At 38.9% G+C, this 16845-nt stretch overlaps 1 long non-coding RNA gene across 1 annotated transcript; it reads right to left on the bottom strand.

Moving 5' to 3' along the window:
• Positions 1-12168: 12168 nt before the first annotated feature.
• LOC307131279 lies at positions 12169-14462 on the bottom strand. The gene is made up of 6 exons (XR_013817145.1): positions 14235-14462; positions 13993-14040; positions 13826-13909; positions 13470-13675; positions 13143-13302; positions 12169-13046 (listed from the first exon to the last, which is right to left on the bottom strand). It is a non-coding gene; the product is annotated as an uncharacterized lncRNA (long non-coding RNA).
• Between the last annotated feature and the right edge of the window lie 2383 nt (positions 14463-16845).

Raw genomic sequence — 16845 nt, 5'->3', positions numbered from 1 at the left:
TTTAAAAAATGTAAAAGCTTAGACATTGTTTAATATCAAAAGCAGGTTTGGCAGGTTTGGCAATTTGGCGTGAGATTAAGTTGGGCAGCGTGAGAGCGTGAGACAGAGCCTGAAAGCGTGAGTGTCACGCCAAATGCGTGAGAGTTGGCAACCCTAGGCAAAAGAGAACTCGATGTGAGCAGGAAACTGACGCGAGTCTATCTATGCATCGAGTGTGTGTGTGTGTGTGTGTGTGTGTGTGTGTGTGTCAGTGTCCCTTGAATAGCTGACATGAGACGCATCCACACAGACAGGACACTGACACACACACATACACATACACACACACACAGACAGGACACACACACACACACACACACACACAGACAGGACACTAACACACACACAGACAGGACACTGGCATACAGCGCGCTCTCTTGTGTCTTGTCGCGCTTGGAAGCATGTACATGAATAGGAGCGTGATCATGTAACGCTAAGCAAAAATGGATATAAAAACGGACGCTGTGTTATTTGCGTTAAATATTTTTAATGCGTTAAGCTTCCGTTTCACGTTGACCGAGTTTGGTGGAGATTGAATAAATCACCTACGAGGAGAACGTAAAAACTCAGACCCTGAATTATACAAATATTCACGTTCAAACAAAAACTTTCTGTGAAAAAAAGACACTTATAAACAGACACTTGTAGAAAATAATGTGAATTTTTTTTAAAAATAAATTTGAACTATGTCAGTAAATAATGAATTTAAAGACAAATGTGTCAAAAGTGATCTTTGCAAACACAGCACATGACCTTCTGTAAAGCACATGTATAGAAAACACACTCACACTCCTCTGTTTTAAAAAAAGAGTTCTGTCTGAATGAGTACATGAAATCACGGCTGTCAGATGATAAGAATTGTAACTCAAATGTGATTTAGAAAATGAGTCCTGTAGTGATATAGTGTCATAGTTCATGTCCACATTAACCACTACGTTGTAATACCAATACCCATGTCATCATACACATTTGTGTCCTCATAAATCACATAAGCAAGCACAGAGAGAGAGAGAGAGAGAAAGGGAGTTTCAAAAATAATACAACACTGCCCCCTTTTGGTGATAGAGGGGAGGGCACACAAACAGCCAAAAACATTATTAAACTTTGACATGTTGCCATGGCAGCATTATTTGAAATATCAGGAATTCATTCATATGTCTCTATCTGTCATGTTTTCACATTATACTGATGAAGTTTGAAGTCAATCGTGTGAAAATAAGATGGTGATTCAAAGCATTTTTGAAAGTGACACACTTCCTGCTGCCAGTTGGTGGCGCTATAACTTTGACTCACAAAAGTCATATCCATGTGATCGGCCTCTTACAACGAACACACAGCTGAAGTTTCATCCAAATCAGTCAATGTTTGCACAAGTTATTACACACTTCCTGTTTACCTTTTCTCGCCATAAATTCGTTGCTTCGCCACGGCCAAACCGTTTAAGATATCAAAAATCCGTTCGCAATTTAGCATCCTCTGTGTCTTGACTTCATGCTGACCGAGTTTGGCACTGATTGAAACAATGGCCTCGGAGGAGTATATTAAATTCCAGAGCATGTGTTTTCAGAACAACCCATATTAGCTCACTTCCTGTTGGGCTGACACGTAACTTAGAGCACGAAAGTTGTTTGGCCCGATGAGGTCTATATGTGTACCGAGTTTCATACATATACGTGCAAGTGTGTTTGATATATAGACCAAGTTTTCAGACACCACTTTAGGGGGCGCTGTCGAGTCCCCCTGCCACGCCCGGGTACCAGCTTCAGCCCGGCTCTGATGGCCGCGCATTCCGATGTGTGTGCAAAGTTTCAAGAGTTTTTGAGCATGGTAAGGGCCCCAAAAGTGCCCGAGAAGTCGATAAAATAATAATAATAATAATAATAATAATAATAATTAAAGCTGCGAGCAGCGATGACGGGCCCAAGCCGGTGGCACCGCCACGCCGGTGGCATCAGCTTAACTGTGCACGGCAGGCAATAGGCATTTAAACAGGAGAATATTTTAGAATCGCTCGAATATGCCACATTTACCGCAGCAACTGGTGCCACTATCACCACAAGCCACACCCATGATGTAATTTAAATCTAGATTAATTTTAATATCATAGGATAAAATAAATAAAAGTTATATTTTCCTGCTCAAAATTTTGTAAGTCCAGAAGGCCAGTATTTAATTCAAGGTGTTTGTAGTTCTTTTTTACTTATTCACACTAAAGTAGGGATGAAACGGTATGGAAATTTAACATCACGATTATAGTGACCCAAATTATCACGGTTATCAATATTATCACGGTTTTGTTCAAACAAGATGAAAGTGTTCAAAAAGAACAGATGCACACACTTAAAACATTTCAACAAGTTTTATATTTGAAATTAAACAAACAACAAATAACTAAAGCAGCTCTAAGCACTTTTTTAAGATAGATTCTGTGGGATTTCTTTACTTAATGGCCGTCGTCAATAGCAACGCATAACGCATAAATAATAATAATTTGTCGTAAATATAATCTCTAATATTATCTCTGTAAATATATTCTCAATAAATATTCTCATCAGTGTTCAGCTACGATGCATTTAAATCAAGCATATTTTGTGTTAGAGCCCAAACAGTATCCAAGTGAAATAATGCATATCCATATTTCCATATGATTTGACAGTTTATTTTATTAAATATCAAAATGTGTGCATCATACCTGACACCTAGATGAACACTTTACAGTCAGTTTTATGACTGTCATTCTCTTTAAATGCTAGTGAAGTTTGGTAACGTTATACACGTTTCAATGTTGTATGTAACTTTGCAGACGGTCCCTAACTTCGCCAGCGTTATGCCAGTCATATCAGATGCGCTGTGGTTCTGCTGTGTTTTTTTTAAACCATTTTACCTAAATCACCAAAATAATAAATGTTATATTTACCCATGGCCTTCCCTGTTATACAGAAATGTAATAGTTATCAAACCTTCCTTAACTGCATAAATAATAAATGAAATATAGATGAATCATCATTAAAGCTACAATTTTCTCTGTTCCCGTTGTTCTTTGATGAACATTAATGACAGGCATCATCAGTGCTCCTGTCACTTTAAGAACAGCCGTGGATCTCACGCGCGGTCCCGCGCATCTCATTTCCTCACAACTCTTTAAAGTTCATTTAAGACGTTATTTAACTAATTTAAGACTCTAATATGAGAATACTCAAAATCCTCTGTGTTATTGTTTGTTCAAGAGCAAAAGAGAACTCGATGTGAGCAGGAAACTGACGCGAGTCTATCTATGCGTCGAGTGTGTGTGTGTGTGTGTGTGTGTGTGTGTGTGTGTGTGTGTCAGTGTCCCTTGATTAGCTGACATGAGACGCATCCACACAGATAGGACACTGACACACACACACACACACACACACACACACACACACACACACACACACACACACACACACACACACACACACACACACACACAGCATACCAGCATAGCCATACAGTTTAAGTTCACCTACACTTTATATTAATAAAAAGGTTTACAGTGCAAATACTGTTGTTGCATATACTGTGCATAAAATTTGAAAACATTTGCAAAAAACACCACTGTATCATTAAATTTTTTTTAAACCTTTAAGTAACAATTTTTTTAACATCTATAAACATTACTTTTACATAGATAGACGGACCAGATATTCCTAACACTTTGGGAATACTTAAGGGTTACTAGTTGTTTTGTAAACTGTCTATAAACATTATCTGGATGGTTATTATAAAGTTGCAACCGATGACTATAATACCTTGTTAAATAGTTAATAAACAGTACCAGTAAAACGTGGGCAGTACCAGTAAAACATGTAAACAGTACCAGTCAAACATGTGGGTTGTCCTGATACTGTACTTCAAAATGTAACAGTGTAAAAATTGCCACAGAATAAAGTAATTGTTCAAGATCTATTGGTAACTCATAAAAATAATGTCATATTTGCATAAACTGTCACTACCGTATATATCCCGACACTAGCACATTAAGATAAGCTATGAAAAAAATCATGTTCCTCTGCCTCTTTCTGGTTAAATAATGTTTATAATAATTGTTAATATAGCATGCTATATTAACTATTCCAGGTTATTTATGCATAGCATAAATAATAGTTAGTAGAGCATGCTATGCCACTTTCATCAAAACCTATTACAAAGCTATAGCAATCTCATGTCATTCCGTCTTTTCGAAAAAAAAGTTGCACTAACTGTTCGTTACAAGCAGCATTTGCCGTCAGGCAGGTAACGATAGCTAACATAAACATATTTTTGCTAGCCTACCTGCTGCAAACTTACACTTTTTTTGTACAAGACAAGTAGAGCTATTTTATCCAGTGTAATTTATCACATACCACTATCTTGTTTTTTCTTATCCTCCTCTTCCTTTCTCTATTTTCTTTTCTGGCTTCCTGAAGCATAAAATTCCGCTTAAAATCCGAAGATTTTGTATTTTGCCGACAGCAGAGATCGCGTGGTTGGCTGGCTGCTGTCAGCGACTTCTGAGAGGGGCCCCTTAAGGGGGATCCCGATAACAGTGTCATTGCACTTTACTGCATTGACTATCAATGGGGCGCTCACACAGTTTGTCGTTTCATTTTATTCTTAACCTGTCGCTGTCTTGGGGCCCCAGGCCAGCTCGAGGCCCCAAGCAATTGCTTGGTTTGCCTGCCTTGTCGCGACGGGCCTGCACACACACACACACACACACACACACACACACACACACACACACACACACACACACAGAAAGAGAGTTTAAAAAATAACACAACACTGCCACCCTTTAGTGAGGGGAGGGCAGACAGAGAATAAATATTCAGAAGAAATATATTAAATAAAATAAATATATTGATCTGAAAAATAGTATGATTATTTTAAAGCTATTTGGTTACATTTTAATAAAACATTGTTTTAGTATGTTTTTAAACACACACACATACACGTTGTAATACCAGTGTAATACCCATGTCATTATACAAATTTGTGTCCTCATAAATCACAAACAAGAGAGAGAGAGAGAGAGAGAGAGAGAAACAAGTTTTTTTTTATCCTGCTTCAAAACTAATACAATGCTGCCATCTTGTGTTCATTGAGGGGAGAGCAGCAGACAGAGAATTTCTGTTCCCCTTTTTTGTCCTTATTTAATCCCTTGCCATGGAAACACCGTTTGAGATATCCAATATCCGTTCACATTTTAGCATCTTCAGTATCTTTGTTTCATGTTGACCGAGTTTGGTGGAGATTGAATAAAACGCCTACGAGGAGAACGTAAAAACTCAGACCCCGATTTAACCAAAAATTTACCTTCAAACCAAAATATCTGACTTCCTGTTGGTCGGAGCTAATGACTGTAAATTAGAAAGTTGTCCGGCTCGATGAGGTCAATATATATACTGAGTTTGGTGATTGTAGATGAAACGAAGCCCTTCACTTTTGTCAAAAGGTGGCGCTAGAGAGCCCCTCATCCCCGCCCGTTTCTGATGCTTTGCCCATGTGTACTGACTGACATCTCTGATGTGTGTGTTGAGTTTCAAGCAGTTTCAAGCAATTTCAAGCATGCTAAGAGCCTCAGAACAGCCAAAAGATTATTAAACTTTGACACGTTGCCATGGCAACAGTATTTGAAATTTCAGGAATCCATTTCATACGTCTCTATCTCTCATGTTTTCACATTATACTGATGAAGTTTGAAGTAAATGGGGTGAAAATAAGATGGTGATTCAAAGCATTTTTGAAAGTGACACACTTCCTGCTGCCAGTTGGTGGCGCTATAACTTTGACTCACAAAAGTCATATCCATGTGATCGGCCTCTTACAACAAACACACAGCTGAAGTTTCATCCAAATCAGTCAATGTTTGCACAAGTTATAACACACTTCCTGTTTCCCTTTTCTCGCCATAAATTCGTTGCTTCGCCACGGCCACACCATTTGAGATATCAAAAATCCGCTCGCAATTTAGCATCCTGGATATGTTCTCTTCATGCTGACCGAGTTTGGCGATGATCGAAACAATGGCCTCGGAGGAGTATATTAAATTCCAGAGCATGGGTTTTCCGAACAACCGATTATAGCTCACTTCCTGTTGGGCTGACGCATAACTATGAGCACGAAAGTTGTTTGGCCCGATGAGGTCTATATGTGTACCGAGTTTCATACATGTACGTGCAAGTGTGTTTGATATATGGACCAAGTTTTCAGACCCCACTTAAGGGGGCGCTGTCGAGCCCCCCTGCCACGCCCGGGTACCAGCTTCAGCCCGGCTCTGATGGCCGCGCATTCCGACGCCTGTGCGAAGTTTCAAGAGTTTTCGAGCATGTTAAGTGCCCCAAAAGTACCCGAGAAGTCGAAAAAAAAAAAAAAAAAAAAAAAAAAAAAAAAAACAAAGAATAATCTGAGGAAGAACAATAGGGCTCTGCGCCCTTTCAGGGCTTGGGCCCTAATAAGAAACAGAGGAAGAACAATAGGGCTCTGCGCCCTTTCAGGGCTTGGGCCCTAATAATAATAATAATTAAAGCTGCGAGCAGCGATGACGGGCCCAAGCCGGTGGCACCGCCACGCCGGTGGCATCAGCTTAACTGTGCACGGCAGGCAATATGCATTTAAACAGGAGAATATTTTAGAATCGCTCGAATATGCCACATTTACCGCAGCAACTGGTGCCACTATCACCCCTAGCGTAACGTATGATAAAATGACTGAAAAAAGGTTGGGTGTTGGGTGTTGGGTGTCCATTTGTGTCCTGATATTTCACAAAAACATGCCCACACACACACACACACACACACACACACACACACACACACACACACACACACACACACACACACACACACACACACACACACACACACACACACACACACACACACACACAGAGAGAGAGAGAGAGAGAGAGAGAGAGAGAGAGAGAGAGAGAGAGAGAGAGAGAGAGAGAGAGAGAGAGAGAGAGAGAGAAACAAGTTTTTTTTTTATCCTGCTTCAAAACTAACACAATGCTGCCATCTTGTGTTCATTGAGGGAAGGGCAGCACACACGGGCACAATACATTATACAAAGAAATATTTATAAAATATATATATATTCATCTGAAAAATAGTACAGTCATTTTAAATTAATCTAAGTTCAATTACCAAACATACAATCTTAATTTAATTTAAATCAAAATATTATTTTACAAGATATGAGACAATTACTGTTCCCCTTTTTTTGTCCTTATTTAATCCCTCGCCATGGCAACACCGTTTGAGATATCCAATATTCGTTCGCATTTAAGCATCTTCCGTATCTTTGTTTCATGTTGACCGAGTTTGGTGGAGATTGAATAAATCGCCTACGAGGAGAACGTAAAAACTCAGACCCTGAATTACATAAATATTCACCTTCAAACCAAAATATCTGACTTCCTGTTGGTCGGAGCTAATGACTGTAAATTAGAAAGTTGTCCGGCTCGAAGAGAACAATATATGTACCGAGTTTGGTGACTCAAGATAAAACTAACCCCCCCACTTTTGTCAAAAGGTGGCGCTATAGAGCCCCTCATCCCCGCCCGTTTCTGAGGCTTTGTCCATGTGTGTACTGACTGACATCTCTGATGTGTGTGTTGAGTTTCAAGCAGTTTCAAGCAATTTCAAGCATGCTAAGAGCCTCAGAACAACACTGCTACCTTTTAGTGAGGGGAGGGCAGACAGAGAATAAATATTCAGAAGAAATATATTAAATAAAATAAATATATTGATCTGAAAAATAGTATGATTATTTTAAAGCTATTTGGTTACATTTTAATAAAACATTGTTTTAGTATGTTTTTAAACACACACACATACACGTTGTAATACCAGTGTAATACCCATGTCATTATACAAATTTGTGTCCTCATAAATCACAAACAAGAGAGAGAGAGAGAGAGAGAGAGAGAGAGAGAAACAAGTTTTTTTTTTATCCTGCTTCAAAACTAATACAATGCTGCCATCTTGTGTTCATTGAGGGGAGAGCAGCAGACACAGAGAATTTCTGTTCCCCTTTTTTGTCCTTATTTAATCCCTTGCCATGGAAACACCGTTTGAGATATCCAATATCCGTTCACATTTTAGCATCTTCAGTATCTTTGTTTCATGTTGACCGAGTTTGGTGGAGATTGAATAAAACGCCTACGAGGAGAACGTAAAAACTCAGACCCCGATTTAACCAAAAATTTACCTTCAAACCAAAATATCTGACTTCCTGTTGGTCGGAGCTAATGACTGTAAATTAGAAAGTTGTCCGGCTCGATGAGGTCAATATATATATACTGAGTTTGGTGATTGTAGATGAAACGAAGCCCTTCACTTTTGTCAAAAGGTGGCGCTAGAGAGCCCCTCATCCCCGCCCGTTTCTGAGGCTTTGCCCATGTGTACTGACTGACATCTCTGATGTGTGTGTTGAGTTTCAAGCAGTTTCAAGAAATTTCAAGCATGCTAAGAGCCTCAGAACAGCCAAAAGATTATTAAACTTTGACACGTTGCCATGGCAACAGTATTTGAAATTTCAGGAATCCATTTCATACGTCTCTATCTGTCATGTTTTCACATTATACTGATGAAGTTTGAAATAAATCTGGTGAAAATAAGATGGTGATTCAAAGCATTTTTGAAAGTGACACACTTCCTGCTGCCAGTTGGTGGCGCTATAACTTTGACTCACAAAAGTCATATCCATGTGATCGGCCTCTTACAACGAACACACAGCTGAAGTTTCATCCAAATCAGTCAATGTTTGCACAAGTTATTACACACTTCCTGTTTACCTTTTCTCGCCATAAATTCGTTGCTTCGCCACGGCCAAACCGTATAAGATATCAAAAATCCGTTCGCAATTTAGCATTCTCTGTGTCTTGACTTCATGCTGACCGAGTTTGGCACTGATTGAAACAATGGCCTCGGAGGAGTATATTAAATTCCAGAGCATGTGTTTTCAGAACAACCCATATTAGCTCACTTCCTGTTGGGCTGACACGTAACTTAGAGCACGAAAGTTGTTTGGCCCGATGAGGTCTATATGTGTACCGAGTTTCATACATGTACGTGCAAGTGTGTTTGATATATAGACCAAGTTTTCAGACACCACTTTAGGGGGCGCTGTCGAGCCCCCCTGCCACGCCCGGGTACCAGCTTCAGCCCGGCTCTGATGGCCGCGCATTCCGATGTGTGTGCAAAGTTTCAAGAGTTTTTGAGCATGGTAAGGGCCCCAAAAGTGCCCGAGAAGTCGATAAAATAATAATAATAATTAAAGCTGCGAGCAGCGATGACGGGCCCAAGCCGGTGGCACCGCCACCCCGGTGGCATCAGTTTAACTGTGCACGGCAGGCAATATGCATTTAAAATGGGAAAACATAAAAGGACTATGTCAAAGTCATCTGAATTCACCACATTAACTGCAGCAGTTGGTGCTGCTATGACCACAAACCACAACAGCCACATCTATGAGATCAATTAAATTTATATGAATTTCATGTCAGATTATGTCAAAGGTCAAATTGGAATGAGTTCAGAATACCATTCGAATGCTGATGTTGTTTTATTCTAACACTTCTCTTCATGTGTTTTTGAGCTACCTTAGCTACCGTTTGTGCACCAATCTTATGCACCATAAAACATGCTTTCATTTCAATATGGGTGGTCCAATAAATTTCTTTTAATAAAAAATGTATAAATGGAGCCAAATCACAGAAACTGCAAAGATGATTTTAATATCAGTGTCAGGTAAGAGTAAGATGCGTGTCTACATTTTATGGAAGTTTATTATAAATAGCCACTTTTATAAAATCATGTGAAATTTATGTTTTAATACATTTATATTATATCAGTAAATAATTAATTTAAAGACATGTGCATCATACGTGATCTTGGCAAACACATCACATGACGTTTTTATTTCAAGTGATAGTTATTTGTGATAGCCTATATGAAAGGGTTAAATTATGATCAAGAGAGAAAGTCACACACACACACACACACACACACACACACACACACAAACACAATGATAGAGTGAGAGTGAGGGGGAGGGTAAGGACTGAGAGAAAGGCACACACACAAACTCACAGGGTGAGAGAGAGACCCCCCCCACACACACACACACACACACACACAGATAGAGAGGGGGAAGGGGAAAGACAGGCAGATGGCATTCCATAGACTTAATGGTTTGTATACTGTACAAACTGTACATTCTATCCCCCTACACTACCCCTAAGCCTACATATCGCACACACACACACACACACATACACACACACACACACACACACACACACACACACACACACACACACACACACACACACACACACACACACACACACACACACACACACACACACACACACACACACACACACACACTACCCCTAAACCTACCATCACAGAAAACATTCTGCATTTTTACATTTTTATTAAAAAATTGTTTAATATGCTGTTAAAGCTATTTTGATTTACGGGGACACATGAAATGTCTTCATAAACCATGATTATGTTGTAATAAACACCCCTCCACCTATATATGTTATATATATATTATGTTATATATACTATGATTATATCCCAAAATAATAAATGTTATATTTACCCATGGCCTTCCCTGTTATACAGAAATGTAATAGTTATCAAACCTTCCTTAACTGCATAAATAATAAATGAAATATAGATGAATCATCATTAAAGCTACAATTTTCTCTATTCCCGTTGTTCTTTGATGAACATTAATGACAGGCATCATCAGTGCTCCTGTCACTTTAAGAACAACCGCGGATCTCACGCGCGGTCCCGCGCATCTCATTTCCTCACAACTCTTTAAAGTTCATTTAAGACGTTATTTAACTAATTTAAGACTCTAATATGAGAATACTCAAAATCCTCTGTGTTATTGTTTGTTCAAGAGCAAAAGAGAACTCGATGTGAGCAGGAAACTGACGCGAGTCTATCTATGCGTCGAGTGTGTGTGTGTGTGTGTGTGTGTGTGTGTGTGTCAGTGTCCCTTGATTAGCTGACATGAGACGCATCCACACAGATAGGACACTGACAGACACACACACACACACACACACACACACACACACACACACACCGCAGCATAGCCATACAGTTTAAGTTCACCCACACTATATATTAATAAAAAGGTTTACAGTGCAAATACTGTTGTTGCAAATACTGTGCATAAAATTTGAAAACATTTGCAAAAAACACCACTGTATCATTACATTTTTTTTTTAAACCTTTAAGTAACCATTTTTTAAACATCTATAAACATTACATTTACATAGATAGACGGACCAGATATTCCTAACACTTTGGGAATACTTTAGGGTTACTAGTTGTTTTGTAAACTGTCTATAAACATTATCTGGATGGTTATTGTAAAGTTGCAACCGATGACTATAATACCTTGTTAAATAGTTTAATAAACAGTACCAGTAAAACGTGGGCAGTACCAGTAAAACATGTAAACAGTACCAGTCAAACATGTGGGTTGTCCTGATACTGTACTTCAAAATGTAATAGTGTAAAAATTGCCACAGAATAAAGTAATTGTTCAAGATCTATTGGTAACTCATAAAAATAATGTCATATTTGCATAAACTGTCACTACCGTATATATCCCGACACTAGCACATTAAGATAAGCTATGAAAAAAATCATGTTCCTCTGCCTCTTTCTGGTTAAATAATGTTTATAATAATTGTTAATATAGCATGCTATATTAACTATTCCAGGTTATTTATGCATAGCATAAATACCCAGATAGCAATGAGTCGGCGGACCACCGGCGGTGATCCGGCGGCTGTAGAAGCGTCAGAATTGCGTAATCGCAAACACGTTTGACGGCGCACCGCCGGCGGCAGCCGCTTTTTAAAAGCGGCAGCCGGCTTCCTACCGCCTTCGTACCGCCGCCGGCCCGCAGGCAAACCGCCGTTCCGCCGCCTTTATACCAGAAGGCGGCCCGGCGGAGGCAAACGCTTTTTTCGAACGATCTGCCTCCGCTTATTGTGTAATAAATAATATATATATTTATTTATTATTCATATATTTGTAACATGCAGTTTATGATGGATAATAATTGAACAAACCAGATAAATTCCCATTTGGCATTTTTATTCCACATTTCAAAGTACATTAACTGTCAATGATACAAGATAATATAAATTAAATATAACAGACAATAAATAAGCTTAAATAGGCCTATAAATAACAAAAAACATTTTTACTAAAGAACCTGCATGTTTCCAATTAAATTTTGGTTTAAAAAAAAAAAAAAAAACAGCCTTACAAGCAAATTATAACAATATTTGTTAATAACAAATAGGTCAGCTCTGGGATGAAAAGAATTACCATTAAATATTATATCAAATAATGAGGATATTTGGTACCAAAGAATGTGCAGGATACCAAATAAATCGAGGTATAACATCACATTTAACAAGCCATTTCTAACAATAGCATAAATGGTAATAATTTAGAGTAAAGCTCTGGAGAACAATAGAACAGTAGTAGAACAGAACATTATAACAAGCCTGACTATGGGTTCTCCGGTTTTCCCCGACCTCCAGAATGAGGCAGCGCAAATTGGCTTATCTTCAGTGATTTCTTGTGCGCCTATATAAAGGACAAACAACCTCGCCATCCCATATCTATCCAAGGAGCTGCCTTCAAGGCAGGGTCACAGGGAATAAAAAAAAAGTAATTTCCACAGTGAACAGTGTGGATTGGGTGAGTGTAGCCTGAAACTTCTGGCTTCTTTAGGGGTCTTGATGTTACTGACTGCAGGATAAAGAAAGGGTTCCAGGTGTCAGTAGTCAGCCTAGGTGTAAGAGGTCGGCTGTGGGTCCCTCTCAGCTGTGCGGCGTCTTTTTCCACCTTCACGATCAGATGCTCCTTTCAGGTAACGCATAGCGCTAACCTGGACCGCCTCATCAGTGGCATCCTGGGTTGCCGGGTTCTTCCGGATGGCTCCTGTAGAAAATACAGATCTGTCATTCCATGTGAATGTCATAAGGCCACACACATCTACTTAAATATATAACAAATTTATATATTTATATATATTACTTTGAACAATGGTCTTCAGGAACATGTCTCTAAAACATGCTTTATCCCCTACACCCGTCCAGGTTGTATTAATGGAAAGGTGATTAGAGAAGATACTCTAAAGCATTCGCCACACGGTTGTCTTTAGGTCCCTCCCACATTTGATTGCCAAAAACCGAAGCTGAAAATACAAAAAAGTGTTACAAATTACATATCTCTGAAGCTTCTCATACATAAATATAAAAATGTGACAGGCTGTGATTCAGACTGTAGAATATGCAGTGTACAATCTTAAATTTTACTTTTTAGATTACCCTACAGCATTATAAACAAAATCAGCACACTTACTGGAGCTCTTTATCCTGCCTCAAACTGTTGTCAAGCAACGCCAAATGGGTTGTCTAGGGGGAGTAACAGACCCCCTGGCAGGGAGAACTCTCCAAAAGACACATTGGCACTGAAATGTTGCAGCATAGTGTCCATTTTGTTGTCCATGCTACGCACAACATCGCCAAACTCTCCAAGACGTCGCAGCATTAGGGTCTGATCTGCACCTACAGGGGTTCACAGAATAAAAGAATAAAGCAGTCAGTCCTGGTCCCTCAACTACTAAACTATGACATTTACAACTAGGTCTACTACATGTACAGGTGGCCCCAGTGGGAATTAAACCAACAACCACAGGTGTTGTTTGCAAGTTGTACCTGATTGCCCAGTACGAGCAAACGGCGTCAACATTGTCCCAACTTGCTTCACCTGCTCATGAAGTGAGCCGCTGTCATCCGAAGCTACAAAATGAAAGGCATTTGGTAATTTTGGACCTACATCACAGTCAAAAAAGTAAAATTTAAGAAAGAGTGCATGTTCTCACCTGCTCGTGCATTGCTTTCCCTCAGGGCTTGGTTCTCATTCTGGAAATCTACATAAAAAATATTTTATTTTAATTATATTTATATATATATATATATAAATAAAACAACAATTACAGGCACAATTTTCCATACTGTTAAAGTTTCCAACATCTGCAATTTCCTGTTTGTCCATCTCAACTCCTTTCAATATTCTTCTCCTTATAGCCCAGTAACTAGACATTGTGACTAACAATTTATTTACCTTGAAAGCCGAAACGATTGTCCAATAGTAGGTCTCTTGGATGAAGATAACCGATTGTGCTCTGGTCAAGGTATCTGCAAGAAAATGTGAACAAAACCGCATTGTTAACGTTAAATACAGAATATACAGTAGCTATGCTGTGGGGGGAAAAACTGGTCAGCCAAATGTGGAACAGTAAAATGTATTCATTCAGTGTAGTGATTCAAGTAAACTGCATTGTCCTCAAACATAATAAGTACAGCAGTTCAGAGAAATAACTCATAAATGACCTTAAATGCTAGAAGAACAGTAGCAACACAGCACATGTTAGCTAACACTTGCTAAAACTGACCTAGCAGCATGCTTGTTCGGACTAACAAAATAATTTAAATAACCTATATACATCATTCTGTTTTGTTAGAAAACACCAAAAGTTAAACTTAAGTCTTTCTAGATGTAAAGCTTTGGCTAACTTACCTACAGTAGCTAGATACATTTTAACATGTAGAACATGCTTGAACTCAGTGTGTAAAAAAGGCGAAACAGCACGTGTTAGCTAACACTGTGCATTGTGCACTATATCAGCGTGCGTGTCTGAACAAACTAATTAAAACAACCTACCGGTATATACATCAAAAATGAACATAATATTGTGTGACACAAAAAGGAAACATGTACTTACTTAAACGCTCGTAGTCGAGGATATTTTCTGATCTCCTCTCTTCAAATACTAAAACCATGTGATGAGCGGCCGCTGTTGGTAAATCTGTATGTTTTACCGGTTTGTCTTCCGCCTTTTTTAGGTATACTGCCCCTCTCGGCCGGTGGAGGTACTTCTCTGTTTTTTTTGTTTGTTTTTTTTTATTTAAATTAGTACATGTATAGACAAGTACAATACAAAAAGTACAATGAGAGAAAAATAAAAATAATAAAGCATTGTGGTACAGTTCCGAATATGTAGAACAAAGAATAACAACAAATGTAACACTGTATATAAAATAAATAATAAAAATAAGAATTCTGAGATAGAAAATACTTTATAATATTAAGGCAGTCACATGAAATTGAAAAGCTTTCAGGTTTCTGTTTTTGTAAGCTTTTTGTTTTGCGACCTCATGTTTGAGAGGGTTTCAAATATTGTAAAAATCAGCTTTATAAGAGGTAATATTAGAGGGCTTCTTTTGAGTTATTCTTGTCTTATGAATGTAGAATTTTTCCTAAATAATTAATAATATATTTTTGTTTTTCAGAAAAATATGGGTTTTGAAAACAAAGTAAAATGTCATGAAGTTAGTTCTAATTTTTTGTCATGTCTATTTTAAAGTCAGTCCAAAAAGAAATAGAAAAAAGGGCAATACAAAAATAAGTGTTATCCTAAAATGAACTTTCAAACTTTCTTAACCCTCCTATTATGCAAAAAAAAAAAAAAAAGTATTACATCCATTATGGGTCAAATTGACCAACACTGTTTAAACACACTCGACATGCAAATAATCAAGTGAAAATTTAAATGTAATTTCCTAAACCTAACCTTATCATGGAATCAAGAATCTGTTATAAACCCTAATGGCTTTGGAGCAAAAAAAACTAATATTTGATATAATTCACATATAGGCTATTATGATTTTATAATCGTTTCAAATGTGAGAACTAGGCTAGTTAAAATGCTGTCAGTTCCACTCTATTTCCCAACAAGCCAAACATAGCCAACGTGGCTGGTCGAATTTGAGAGTAGAAATCCTTGTATTTCACAGCGGCTTGCCGCCAGCCGGCCGCGGTCCATTAGGCAGAGGCAACCGCCAGAGAAAATGAAGCCGGCGGCCCGCCGGCTAGTCGGCCGCGGCATCTCGCAAGAAATGGGAGTGACGTATTCGGCGGCAAACGTTTCATCACCGCCAGCGGGACGCACCTATAGCCGACAGCTTAGGGCCGGCGGCAAAAAGAAGCCGTGCCGATATTTTTTGCTATCTGGGTAATAGTTAGTATAGCATGCTATGCCACTTTCATCAAAACATATTACAAAGCTATAGCAATCTCATGTCATTCCGTCTGTTCGAAAAAAAAGTTGCACTAACTGTTCGTTACAAGCAGCATTTGCCGTCAGGCAGGTAACGATAGCTAACATAAACATATTTTTGCTAGCCTACCTGCTGCAAACTTACACTTTTTTTGTACAAGACAAGTAGAGCTATTTTATCCAGTGTAATTTATCACATACCACTATCTTGTTTTTTCTTATCCTCCTCTTCCTTTCTCTTTTTTCTTTTCTGGCTTCCTGAAGCATAAAATTCCGCTTCAAATCCGAAGATTTTGTATTTTGCCGCAGCAGAGATCGCGTTGTTGGCTGGCTGCTGTCAGCGACTTCTGAGAGGGGCCCCTTAAGGGGGATCCCGATAACAGTGTCATTGCACTTTACTGCATTGACTATCAATGGGGCGCTCACACAGTTTGTCGTTTCATTTTATTCTTAACCTGTCGCTGTCTTGGTGCCCCAGGCCAGCTCGAGGCCCCAAGCAATTGCTTGGTTTGCCTGCCTTGTCGCGACGGGCCTGCACACACACACACACACACACACACACACACACACACACACACACACACACACACACACACACACAGACAGGACACTGAC

Source organism: Gobio gobio (genome assembly GCF_949357685.1).
Source record: "Gobio gobio genome assembly, chromosome: 9".
NCBI lineage: Eukaryota > Metazoa > Chordata > Actinopteri > Cypriniformes > Gobionidae > Gobio > Gobio gobio.
This window is presented reverse-complemented; position numbering and strand designations above follow the sequence as displayed.